Consider the following 14,034-nt stretch of genomic DNA (forward strand, 5'->3'; position numbering starts at 1 on the left):
GAATGGTTCCCTCAAAGGAGGTGATGCTGAGCAAAAGAAAATAGCTGATGTCCTCATGGGACCACTTATTAAGTCCTTCTTTCAACTGATATTTATTAATCATAAAGTATTGGAGATACAGAGGGGACCCCATGCTGACTTTCACATCTTAGGCTCAGTCCAGTAGATGGGATTAATCTTTAACCATTGCTACATATAGTGGAAAGGACTATGGTGAGGAAACAGTGAAGTTCTGAGGGAGCCAAGAGGAGTGTGTAACTAAGTGGGATTCAGTTAATTAAAGAGAAAACAGTAGAGGTGGCAACTGGATCTGGAGAATGAGTGGGGGCCTTAAAGTAGATGAAGTGGGAAAGGCAGCCCAGGAAGAAGGAACTGCAGGTACAAAGGCACGCACTTTGAAAAGGAAAGGAAGAGTATCATCTCGTATGATAGCTAGCATTTATATTATAATCAAAATTGACTTTCCAAACAAGAAAATTGAAAAAAAATCCTGGCTTGGTAAAATTTGAGTTGTTTGTCCATTTTGGCTGAGAGCCAGTGCAACTTACCCTAGATAACTCAATTTCTGTTAAACTGAACCGTGTTTCCACTTGTAAGAAAACCCTATAGTGGAAATAAAGATTTTTTTTAGATCAAGTTGTTAAGATTAAATGTTAGAAAGCTCTTAAAGGCAATTGCAGTGAAGTTTAACACTTTACTTCTTACTGAAGGAAAAAAAATAATATGACAGCAATTTAGAAAAGCCATGCTTAAAATTCAGTAAAATGTAGAAGCGGTAGAAGTTAAAATTGAAACTTTTTTTTATAGATTGAAGTTTTTAAGGATGACAAGTCTACCTATTGATTCTGTGTGTCATTGGTGATGATGCAAGCGTGGAATATTCTACATACAATATTAGTTCAAAAAGTAAAGATAAAAGTGATTTCAAATATTTTCAGGTGGGATGGAGAAAAGAGAAGCTAGAGAAGAGAATGTAGGAAAAGGTGGCACAATAAAAAAATAACGTTTATATCCAGCTTCTCACAGTGACTCTGTAGGCATTAGGTTCAATAATATAGTCTGCTTTAGAGAGAGCAATTCTATAATGATGATGCAGGTGCTGATAATAAGAGTACTGTTTTAAACCCTATGTCTGTATTGTTGCATTTAATCCTTAAAGTGACCCTTCAATGTAGGCTCACTATCATCTATCTCCATTTTCGAGATAAGGGAACAAGGCACAGAGAGGTTGAGTAGCATGGCCAAGGTTAGGAAGCTGGTGTTAGACCCAGGATCCTGACTCATATAGAGTGACACTGGAGTCCAACTTTGGATAGTAACAGCTATTTTTATTTAACATCTCTGATGAGCCCAGAATTATACTTGCTTCATCTATTCTTCATAGATGTCCTAAGAATAGATACTATTTTAAACCCATTTTGCAGGTGAAGAAGAGCTTGAGATGCTGAGAAAATTATTCAAGTTAATAGATGCCCAAACCTGGACTTAAAAATGGATCTTCTGAACTTCATAGACTGTATTCCAGTCACTGCTCTATATGATCACTGTCTTGGACTGGATATGTGATCATCATGAGCAAGGAAATCCAGTTTTTCGTTATCTTTCATGAATCCATAGCAAATACCCATTTAATGACAAGATGTTACTCTGCTGATACCTTAATAATAAAAAAATCACTAAAGAATTAAATGTGGTGGTCACAAAAATAGATAATTTTAAACTAACTTGAATTTGTGCTATAAAGACTATGTATAATCATTTAGGATTTAAATTTATTTGTGAAAACTACATTAAAATATGTTTTATATACTGATTCTTAATACTTCTTAGAATTTTTCTCTTATTTTTAAAATACTTCTTTGACTTTTGGTACTGATTTCAGTTATAAAACTGTTACATTTCTGTTAAGTATACCTGATATATTTAAGAGGTTAGAAATTTTAGTACAGGATTATGTTTTAATATGGTAGGTTGAATATATGCTGATATCTACTACTTTGCTCCAAAACTCATAGTAATAGGAATAAAAATGTGGAAATAGGGAGGGAAAGTCAATGGTTTGTGAAAGTTTTATCAAATCTAATGAAAAGTAGAGAATGGGTGAAAGATACTGGTTCAAAAGGGTAGATGAAACCACAGCTTAGAAAATGCCCAAAGAGGGGTACCTTACAAACCCTGGGGGCTGTATGCAATTTGTAATCTACAGGTAGAGTAGTCAAAAGTGAGTGTAACCTTGAAAAGAAGGGGGTAAATTGTATTGGAAAGCTTATAGCTGGATAATGCTTCTTACACATTTTCCTTTCATTTGGACACAAACCTCAAGGCCAAAAATTACCTTTAAACTAAAAGTAAAAATTAAATAAAAGTGGACCCAGAAAATGAAACAGTGGTTAACAGGGGCTTGAGAGATGGGAGGATGGGAGCTTATTGTTAATGGGTACAGAGTTTTGGTATGGGATGATGAAAAAGTTTTGTAGATGGATAGTGGTGATGGTTGTACAACAGTGTGAATGTACTTAATACCTCTGAACTGTACAGTTAGAAATGGTTAAAATTGTAAATTTTATGGTGTGTATATTTACTATAGTAAAAAAAAGAAAGGAGCTGTCTTATCTATAGAAATGAAGAAGACCAGTGAAAGTAGGATAGTTTCTGTGGGAATTGGCATCCTAGAGTGGTCTTCAACACTTCAGCCATTCATAGTGGTTGATATGCCACTGGCTCTACATGAGATGAAATCTTCAAGTTAGCACACTTGAGCATCAATACAGGGTACTCAGCTAGATCTTCTGTTGTCTTAACCTTAAATTCAGGCAGACAGTTGAGGAGGACCAGACAAATGAGGAATGTTAAAGAGAAAGAGCCAGATTAATAATTTGCAACAATGGCCAGAGAGGGAATAGTTATTTCAGGTAACAGAATAACTACCATAATTTAAAATTGTCTAGGGGCGCCTGGGTGGCGCAGTCGGTTAAGCGTCTGACTTCAGCCAGGTCACGATCTCGCGGTCCGTGAGTTCGAGCCCCGCGTCAGGCTCTGGGCTGATGGCTCAGAGCCTGGAGCCTGTTTCCAATTCTGTGTCTCCCTCTCTCTCTGCCCCTCCCCCGTTCATGCTCTGTCTCTCTCTGTCCCAAAAATAAATAAACGTTGGAAAAAAAAATTTTAAAATTGTCTTTTTTCCTAGTATCTTTAGAGATATTTTAGAGGATTTTACATTTATTAACTTAATAACAGTATGCTATGAAAGAAGGAACGTCATGCAACCAATGAAAAAAATCTGTATAGGGTAAAGAAAAAAAACAAGTAAATCTCTTGGAAATAGAATAAAAAGAATAGAAAACAGGAAAGGGAAATATGAGAATAAAAATTAAAGACATTAGGATCAATCCAAGGTTTGCTATCTAAATAGTGGAAGTTCCTGAAAAAGAAAACAGAGGACAATATATGATCAAAGAAATAATAAAGGAGCAACCTGTGCAAATTATGTGTCTTCATGTTGGAAGGATTTTCCATGTGCCCCTGAAAATGAAGAAAAGATAATTGTTTAGATGTGTTATTGTGGAAATTCAGAATACCAAAGATAAAAAGAAGATGCTAAAGTTTCAGAAAACAACAAAGTTTACCTTACAATTCAACAATAAGACAACCCAAATAAAAAATGGACAAAAGATTTGTGCAAACCTCCCAAAAAGATAAACAAATGACCAACAAGAACATGAGAAGATACTCAGCATATGTCTGTGATCAAAAAGACAGATAATAACAAGTGTTGGTGAGAATATGGATGACCTGAAACCCTCATATGTTGCTGGTGGGAATGTGGAATAGTATACCACTTTAGAAAACAGTCTGATAGTTTCTCAAAAGGTTAAACAGAGTTATCATATATATGACCCAACATTTCCACTCCTAGGTATGTAGTCAAGAGAAATGAAAAAAAATATCTACACAAAACATTTTGTATAAATGTTCATAATGATACTGTTCGTAATAACCCCAAAGAGGAAACAAACCAACCGATAAATGGATAAAATGTAGTATATGCATACAATGAAATATTATCTGGCCATGAAAAGGAATGAAGGACTGATACATGTCCCAATATGGATGAACTTTGGCAATAGCATGCTAAGTGGAAGAAGTCAGTCACAGAAGATCACATATTTGATCTTTTAGGGGCACCTAGATAATAGGTGCCTAGGTGCCTAGATAATAGGTGCCTCAGTAAATTGAGAGTCCCGACTCTCGATTTTGGCTCAGGTCATGATCTCACAGTAATGGGATCAAGCTCTGTGTCGGGCTCCACACTGCATGGTGCCTGCTTTAGATTTTCTCTCTCTCTCCTCTGTCCCTCTCTCCTGCTCATGTGCTCTCTCTATATATAAAAAAGAGGGGCGCCTGGCTGGCTCAGTCGGTTAAGCATCCGACTTCGGCTCAGGTCACGATCTCGCGGTATGTGAGTTCGAGCCCCGCATCGGGCTCTGTGCTGACTGCTCAGAGCCTGGAGCCTGTTTCGGGTTCTGTGTCTCCCTCTCTCTCTGACCCTCCCCCGTTCATGCTCTGTCTCTCTCTGTCTCAAAAATAAATAAACGTTAAAAAAAAAAAGAAAAAAAAAAGAAAAAAAAATCCTTTTAAATGATATAACCAGATGTGACCAGAATAAGCATATCTATAGAGATAGAAAGTAGATTAGTAGTTGCATAGGGATGTGGGGTTGGGGGAAAATGAGGAGTGACTGTTTAGTAGGTATAGGATATGAAAATATTCTACAGTTTTATGGAGATGCTTGCACTGCTCTGTGACTATACTAAAAGCCATCAACTTGTACACTCTAGGTGGATGAATTGTATGTTATGTGCAAATTATATCCCAATAAGGCTAATTCTTTTAAAGGCATATTCTCATCAGGCCCCTTAGCAGCATTGGATTCTAGAAGTCTGTATACAATGTGGAAAAAAGCAAAGACCACCCAGATGAGAATATGCAAATAGTATTTATACAGAGCTTTTTATAAGAAGGGAGTTAGCCACTATCACCTGGTCTTGGCAGAAACTCAAAGGCAGGCAAAGGAAAGTTCTATAGTGGAAAAAAAGGAGAGGCTTTAGGTGTTCTCTGATTGGAGGCTATTGGTATAGGGAAGGTGTAGGTAGGCTAAATGGTTGGGAGTGTATATTTGGCTTTCTCTGGTTGGTACTAAACTGAAAGGGATAACAAAAATTAGAGAAGCCGTCAGTTACTAATCAAGTTTTGGCCATTCGGGGCCAATTTTTTCAGGGTTTATTGTTTGTTGGAGATCGTGATCTGACTTCCTACACGTAGATTGGCTTCTTGGAATGAATACTGTAGATAATAAGTTGGTTTCCTAGGCTGGTTGCTGCAGATTGTTGGTCAGAGTTCTATTTTTATATATGATGTGGCCATTGTCCATTTGTAGATTCAGTTTCTCAATAAAATTGCTTTCAAAATTATGAAGGAATGAAAAAATACATGAAAAAGTATACCCAAAGAATAAATTCAAGGAATCATTAACTTTACTTCCTAAGCACCTTTTCTTAGGAAGTTAAATGAAGACATATAACAAAAAGTAAGGAAGAAAGGGAAAGATAGGACACCCAGAAAGAGGAGAGAGATATAACCCATAAGAGCAGAGACCTGAAGTTCCAGGTAAAGCGTGGTTTGGCACATCCAGAAAATATCTGCTCAGGGTCGAGTGCAAGTTCTAAAGATGCCAACAGGGAGTTGAATTCTGTGTGGGGAGGGGTGGGAGAGGGTTTCTAAAACCCTTGATGTGAAGGACTGTTTTCACAGGAAACAAAGGATAAGTAGGGGAAAAGGAGGCAATTTAAAAAGGTATTAGTTACTCCAGGAAGAACGATAATACAGTGTTTGCAGTTTTGGCGTTTGAATTATTGTTCACAGCAGAGTCTGTAATTACAAAGCACATAATAACAAACACTATTGTTCCTCAGTAAACACAAAATGTAAAATAATTGATTGTAGTTATAAAACAGGACATAAATATTGTCATCCCTGATAAAGTAAAAGTATAGGTGGCAGAAGTGGTGAGATGGAAAGTGGGGAAAAGGTGAAAGGCAGGCAGCACATCATTATGAGAGATACTGTCTATAGTTGATGGAACAAGAAATAAAAGTGTCAGTTTATTACTGAGGGAAATAATGGCATTCATGTGCTTTCACACACCAGCATAGGAGTAAAAATTTTAACCTGAAATTTTCCTTAATAATATAAACATTTTCTATGGTGATAAATAACATGATATACCTTATCATTTGTAACTGCTCTGTGGTATAAATTTTTTGTTATCCCATACCCACATTCATAGATTTTTGCATTGTTTCTAATTATTCACTATTATAAACGGTGCTACAACAATGTTAGTTTGTATACATTTATGCAACTTATCTATTTTTTTCTTTATAATAATTTTTTAAAAACGCAACTCTACATCTAAAGTTATCTGTATTTGAAAATTTTAATCTGTGTCCAGGTTGGTTTCCAGGAATGTTTATTGACTTAAACTCTCAACTCCACAATATATGATATTTCCTGTGTCCATTCATCCTTACCAATACCCACTACTATCAAATTTTTTTATAACTGTCACCTGCTATTTGTATTTCAGTCTTTTCTTACCTTTGCATACAGGGTAATATTTCTTTTATTCATAATTAGGATTTATATATAAGAAGTTTTGAAAATTGATTTAAAGAATTTATTACAAATATTTAAAAAATTGTTTTGTTTTGATTTTAACCTTGTTCATGCTGCTTAAAATTTTGAAGTAGGCAACTCTCGTAAACATTTTTACTTAGGGTGTTTTGACTTTGGGTCCATACCTAGCAAGTCCTTTCTACTTCAGGATTATAAAGATATGCACCTACATATTATTATAGAATTGCTTTTTTTTCTTCACATTTATTTTGTTCACTTGTTATTTATTTTGATGTCAAATGAGACAATGTTTTCCAACCAACTTTTCTCGTAAATGGCTAGTCATTTCTCACATCACCACTACATTTTTTTCACTGGTTGAACATCACTGAATCCGCTACATAAATGTTTTTTCCTAGTATTTGTTTTATCTTCTTTGATCTATATGCATGAGTACAAAGGTGTTGTGATTCCTCATATTTTATTTTCCCCTTCAGTCTCTATTGGGAAAATATCCTTTCTTGGTTCTCTTTTTCATATTATTTGTGTCTATTATTTCATAATTATACTATTTTTAATTGAAAATTCTTCAGTCAAAATTTTAAAATGACTTATAAGTTATGAATAAAATTGCAAAAAAATTAAGGACACATGGGACAGGTTTGCTCCCATCAGAGAAACACTGCTTCACAAAATTCACACAATTCTCCTGAATGTTTTCACCCTATGTTCACAAGCACAAACCTTAAATGGACACTCCACAATGTTCAGTAACCCTACCAAGTTGTCTTTCTGAATTTCGGGAGAGCTAGTAATTTTATCAAGATACATTATATGTTGGTAAATTTTCAGAAATTCTGCTCATCATGAATTCAGTTCTCTGCATGTAATTTCTACTACGTGCTGTTAATGCCGTTAAAGATTATTTCTGTCACAGTGTATGCTTCTCAGTATGTTGTCTTTCCAGTGCATTTTGTGTGTTTTCTTTAATTTACTCGATAATGTAAAAGAATTGTTGTCTCAAATGTTCTTTTATTATAGAGGTCAACTTTCAAATGTATATTCTTCATTTTTCTTTTGTGCTTTTTTTTCTTTTGTGCTAATTTTGCGTTATTTTGTTTTCCTTTGATTTTAAAAAATTCATCAGTCTTAGTAGAGTTGTTTTCATTTAATTATGGGAAGAATTTGCCCCAAAATGAAACAGAAGGGTTTCCCCTGCATTGTTTACCTACTTACCTCAGCACTATTCCAGAATGTTTGTTGGAACGAAAGAGTGGAGCTTTATATTTCCAGTTAGGCAGGACCGCTGCATGTGGTTGGACATCTCATGCATTCACAAGGATACCCACCTGGGGGTATGAGTGGTGATGGACATTCTGCTCAATAGGCCCTGTGCCCAAGTGCCCAGTGGTGTTTTGTTAGAGGAAAAGTCTCCACCTTCTTCACACAGACATAGTTCACTCACCCAGCCATGTGTCCATAGAGCAGTCTGCCTCCTGGGAAATAGGAAAAACCTTCTTCTTAATCTCACAAACACAAACCCCTACCTCTACATCTCTGTGTATCTGTCTGCCTGCCCTCTGAGCCACCTGTGCTGTACTTCTGAGGCCAGCTCTTCCAGTGTGTCCTGCAGGCCACTGCCAGATGGGGGTGAAGTGGGGGCGCCTGGGTGGCTCAGTCGGTTAAGCGGCCGACTTCAACTCAGGTCATGATCTCGCGGTCCGTGAGTTCAAGCCCCGCGTCAGGCTCTGTGCTGACGGCTCAGAACCTGGAGCCTATTTCAGATTCTGTGTCTCCCTCTCTCTGACCCTCCCCTGTTCATGCTCTGTGTCTCCGTGTCCTAAAAATAAAAAAAAAAACGTTAAAAAAAAAATTAAACAGATGGGGGTGAAGTGAAGAGCACATTATTCTCTGGTACTGCCCTCCAGGAAATCCCTCTCTACACTTTAAAAGCTCTCATTTCGTTTTAAGAAGTCCACTGTGCTGATTGTTGCTAACAGGGTACATTTAAGGGGCTGGAGTTGGTACGAAGGATTTACTTACATTGTACTTGATCCTGCTGAAATAAATCTGCAGCTGACAATGAGAGAGGGCAGAAACTGTCATGTGATGCTTTTCCTCAAGCTCATTATGGGTTTTGGATTTGTTTTGAGTATTTTTTCTTTTCCCTTTTTTCCCCTTTATGACCTTTGCGACTTTGGAATTACCCAGTGAACTCTTCACCATGAATGTAACTCTACAGACTTTGCTGCTGTTGGTGGTGGTGTGGTTATTTAAATTTTGTGACAGGGAAACAAATTCTTTTGAATAAACATAAAATAAGAAAGGAAGAAATTTTACTGAGCCAAAATACTGTGATGATTTTTGGGCCTTCAAACTTCTTTGAAGCAGTGGCAGTGAGATTCAGCAATTTCTCCCTATCTTCTGCATCATAAATGTCCTCTCAGCTGCAAGAACAATCCCATGAGCATAATTTCTTTGTCATGAGCATGCTATGAAGGTGCACATATGAGTTGTGTCTTTCCATACTGTCAGCTTTATTCAATCATAAAGCAAAGTTAATCACAATTATAATGCATGTTCAGGATTCCAAACCCAACGACAGACATTTCACCCTGTGAATTAAACTTGGCTTCTCACACAGCACACGGGGCAGGACTTCAGACAAACCACACAACAAACAAGATAACAGAAGGGTGTAGGAAGTTAAGGAAACAAACCCAAAGTCAGTCTGTGGGCGCACAGTTGAGATAAGGCCTTGGTCCAGTCAGCTCTCTCCATATACTGCTTATTATGTTTAAGCAGTGAAGGATCTCAGTTCTCTTCAGAGATCAATTGGGCAGAGCCTTCGGCGGCAGATGCCTTTTTTAAGTGGCCATAGAGGGGTCATGGCTGAAGAGTCTGACGATTTACAAAAATCCTCCCTTTTTAAAGGGATTCAGTCAGTCTTGGGCCCCTACAGACTTCCTCTGTTTCAGCTTATTATCAGCTAATGCTGGCCTTGGTGATATTTCGTGCTGCACTACCCTTAACTGTTTACATCATTGCTTGACACAGGTTCCCTACTTGACACGGGCTCCTGCTTGACCTGAGAGACTCCATTTTGCTCCCCACATTTTTATACCTAAAGGCTCTCTTCCCCCTACATGCTGCTCCATCTACTGTCCCGAGGGTTCCCTGATGTTCTTCAGATTTCTGTTCCAATTCACTTTCTCAGTAAGGCATTTTCTGACCACCTTTCTTTTAAATTGCTGTCTCCTTCTTAGCACTCTATCCCCTTCCCTAAATTAATTTTCTTCATAGCACTATAACCATCTCATATATTATAAATATTGTTTCGTTTCAACTCTTTTAAGGCATAAGCCTAGATCAAACTCTATATTGGCATTTTCTAGAGCATGCCCCCAAACCATTATTTCAGCCAGATTCAAAAGGGTTATTGTGATATGATTTATAATAAAAAATCTTTCTTTGACCTGTTCCTGGCAGAGAGCTCCAAAACCCTTGGAATTTCCTGTGATAAGAACTATAAAGGTGTCTTTTGTTATGTTAGTGAGGTGACTTTGGAAAAGCCCTTAGGTAAACTAAGATTGGTGTAGGCTAGGGGAAGCAATTTTATGATTGGAGGGTTGGAACTTTAAGTAACACCACCCACTTCCACCCCCTCCCCCCACAACCTCAGGGGAAGGGAGAGGGGCTGGAGGTTGAATCAATAACGGTGGTGCCAATGATTGAATCAATCAGGCCTATGTAGTGAATCCTCCGTAAAACCCCAAAGGACAGGGTTCAGAGAGTTCCAGGTTGTTGAACATATGGAGGTGCTGGGAGAGTGCCACACTTGGACCACGGATGCTCTAGGCCCCTTCTCCATGCCTTGCCCTCTATCTTTTTATAATAAACCAGCAATCTGGTAAGTTAACAGATTCTGAGTTCTGCCAGCTGCTCTAACAAATTAATGGACCCCAGGGAAGGGTCATGGGAACCTCTGATTTATAGCCAGTTGATCTGGAGTGGAGGTAACAACTTGGACTTGATTGAGACTAGCATCCTGAATTGGTGGGGGTCATTGGAACCTCCAGTCTGTATCCACTTGGTCAAAAGCACAGGTCAAAAGCAACAGCCTGGGCTTGTAATTGGCATCTGGAGTGGGGACTTGGGGGAGGGAGTCTTGTAGGACTGAGCACTCAACCCGTGGAATCTGATGCTGTGTCCTGGTAGATAGTGTCAGAATTGAGTTGAATCCTCAGACATTCTGCTAGGGTCTAGGAAATGCTTGGTGTTGCCAACACACTCGCAACACACATGTTGGAATTGGGTTCGGGAACCTAGTTTTCTATTACCTTGTCACAGAGTTAAATTTACCATTAGAGTATTGAAGCTTACGCTTCAGGCCCCTTCTAAAGACCAGTGAGAATATAGGAAGTTGCTGAGAGTTATGGTATTCGAGCTGGAAGGAGAAGAAAGGTTACCACCAGGAACATTTCTAAGGGAGCATTTCTGGCATATTGCCTATAGAGAGCTCAGAAGAAAAAAGGTATAAATCTCTAAGAAATTTAAAGTGATGTTTAAATAAATATATACTATGTCATTAACTTTATATTTTATTTTGTATTATTTTCATAAAGATGGCTCCCAAATTGTAAAAACTTTAGGCTCCATAGAACCTACAGTCAGCCCTGCTTAGTAAAATAAGTTTGCTAAACATAGAACTAGAGAAAATGGAAAAGGTTTCCTTGATGCAGAATTTTGGAGGTACATGCCATGCAAATCTGCAATGTAAATCTCTTAGAGAAAGTTGAGATATACCATATTTCTAAAATGTACACATCCACTGTTTCATAAAGCATCTTAAGCAATCAGTATGGTGGAAAATACTTTGGAAAGCTCTACTCTGGAAACTTGCCCACTCTCTGCTTCCTATTTCATTTCTATCAGAAAGGGTGAGCATTTCTTTAACAACTTCACTAACCCACTTTAAGTGGCTGGAATGTCACTTAATGAATTTTATATTTGAAGGAAATATGAAGTAGATCCTTTCTGAGATTGATTGAACCCTGTGTGGCTAGCATGACTCTGGATGAAATAAGAAGAAAAGTAAAAACCTTGAACACAATCTAACCTACCTACAGTAGTCACCATTTTAACCCTGATCAGTCTCCCACTGATGAAGGAGATGGTAGTTGTTTTTCTGAAAAGAAGATTACCTGTGCCATGATCATATTTGCAGATTTAATCTGCATCTCCAAATTGCACTGCCCCTCTCAAGACTGACAGGTACCTAAAATAGTAATCTGAATGATACCTGAAAGGCATTTCACTGCAATTGCCAGTTGAAAACTATTGCAACCCTCTAAGAATAGTTTTTAAATAATTTCAAAATGTTTTAAGTTTCTAAATATAGAAAAGAATCATGACTCTTCATAATAGAATTAAACTAGATGAAACTCATTCTGAACTTTAGACACTAGATTAAACAGTTTAAATAGTTCTTCTGTGTTAGAAGAAAAAGTGTCTCACATAGTGGAAATGAAATTGTACTTTATCCACACCAGATGGCATTTTAAATAATATTTTCCATGAGAAACTGAGTGATAAATGTGTATGTGAGTGTGTGCATGTGAGTGTATGTGTGTGTGAGTGTGTGTGTGTGTGTGTGTGTGTGTGAGTGTGTGTGTATGTGTGTGTGTGTGTGTGTGTGTGTGTGTGTGTGTGTGTGTGTGAGTTTATTAGAATCTCATGCCTTCGTATTTGGCTTTCTTCTATGTACCATCCATTTTTTCTAACTTTTCATTTGAGTTCTATCACATTTACAGCATCTGCATTCACAAGATTACTCACTTCCGTAGCTCAGATTTCATGGCATTTAACAACTATAATTATACTTTTCAAGTGCTGTACCAATCTTCAGTATTACATTCACTGACGGGGATATTAGCTTTCAAAAATGCTGAAAAGATCATAGACGTTTCATTTGTAAAGATGGGCTGTACTTAATTTTGATGACAGTTATCTTGTTCATAACCACACTAAAAAGATCAATTTCATTAAAAGTATATTACAATTGGCAAATCTAAATGTGATAGGCTAAATTCTATCATCAAATTTGTAGAAATGGTCTTAGATATGTGTTACCTGGAGTTTTAAGAGGAGAGGTGATAAAAATGAAATTTCCCTACTTTTCTGGGTAAATATTATTCAAGATTCAAAGATAAGGGGGCACCTGGATGCCTCAGTTGGTTAAGCATCAGACTTTGCCTTAGGTCATGATCTCATAGCTTGGTGAGTTCGAGCCCACATCAGGCTCTTGGCTCTTACAGCTCAGAGCCTGGACCCTGCCTCAGGTTCTGTGTCTCCCCCTTTCTCTGCCCCCCCCCAAAACATTAAAAAAACATTTTAAAAATAATAAAAGATAGGGTAAAATACATCCTGGTTTGCCTATTATAACCCCAGTTTATGCCTGTTGTTTTAGCTTAATTATTACTATCATCCCCTTTCACTCTCAAAAATGTCTTGGTATAGATGATAAATGATATAGTCATCCTATTTACAAATAGTGACAATTCGATCTAATTCATTCAATTCTTTTTCCTACCTTCTTCTGATGCCTACTGTGTTACAAAGCTTGGATGGATTTAAAATAATAGTTTTTTTTTACATGTATACCATAAGATATGAAAAGTCAATTTTTAGTTTTACTTAAGTGTGTATGTCCTTAAGATAGAATAAAGTATATAGAGTCACAAGGCAGATGACTGCATGTTATTTTTACACACTGCATCACCTTCACACATCAGATAGAATGTGTATATATCATATCTTGCTTATTATACCATCATGGATTTTAGGGCATCAGTAAAGACAAAATTTCCTGCTCTCTAAATTAAGAAAAATCTGTATAATGTAAAACTTGCTATAACTTTTTTTGCTGAGAAAAGTAAGATTGTTCAGTAAGGACAATTGAAATTTAAATCAAACAGCTATTCTGTTGTTTTGTTTTTGCAAATTTGATGTAATGATAATGTTTCAGCAGCACTAACAGCACTAACATAGTGTGATTGCAGACTAGTAAGTGGTTTATAATTATTCTCCTTGCACAATCACTTCCTTGATTAATGATGATAGAATTCTTGGACTCTGTGTCATAGTTTATTTTTCCATTTTTTAAAACATAGAAATATAAAAAATAATATCTAAATGGTTCATATTTCCACCAACCAGATAACTAATACTTCTTAATATTTAAATATCTCACACACATTAAAATGACATTTTTATATGTGGTGTATTTGTTATTATTGTAATATAACACATTATTGCATAAAATGTTAGCAGCTTAAAACACAGACTTTTATTATTTCCCAG

This window comes from Leopardus geoffroyi, chromosome B2 (genome assembly GCF_018350155.1).
Source record: "Leopardus geoffroyi isolate Oge1 chromosome B2, O.geoffroyi_Oge1_pat1.0, whole genome shotgun sequence".
Taxonomy (NCBI): Eukaryota; Metazoa; Chordata; class Mammalia; order Carnivora; family Felidae; genus Leopardus; species Leopardus geoffroyi.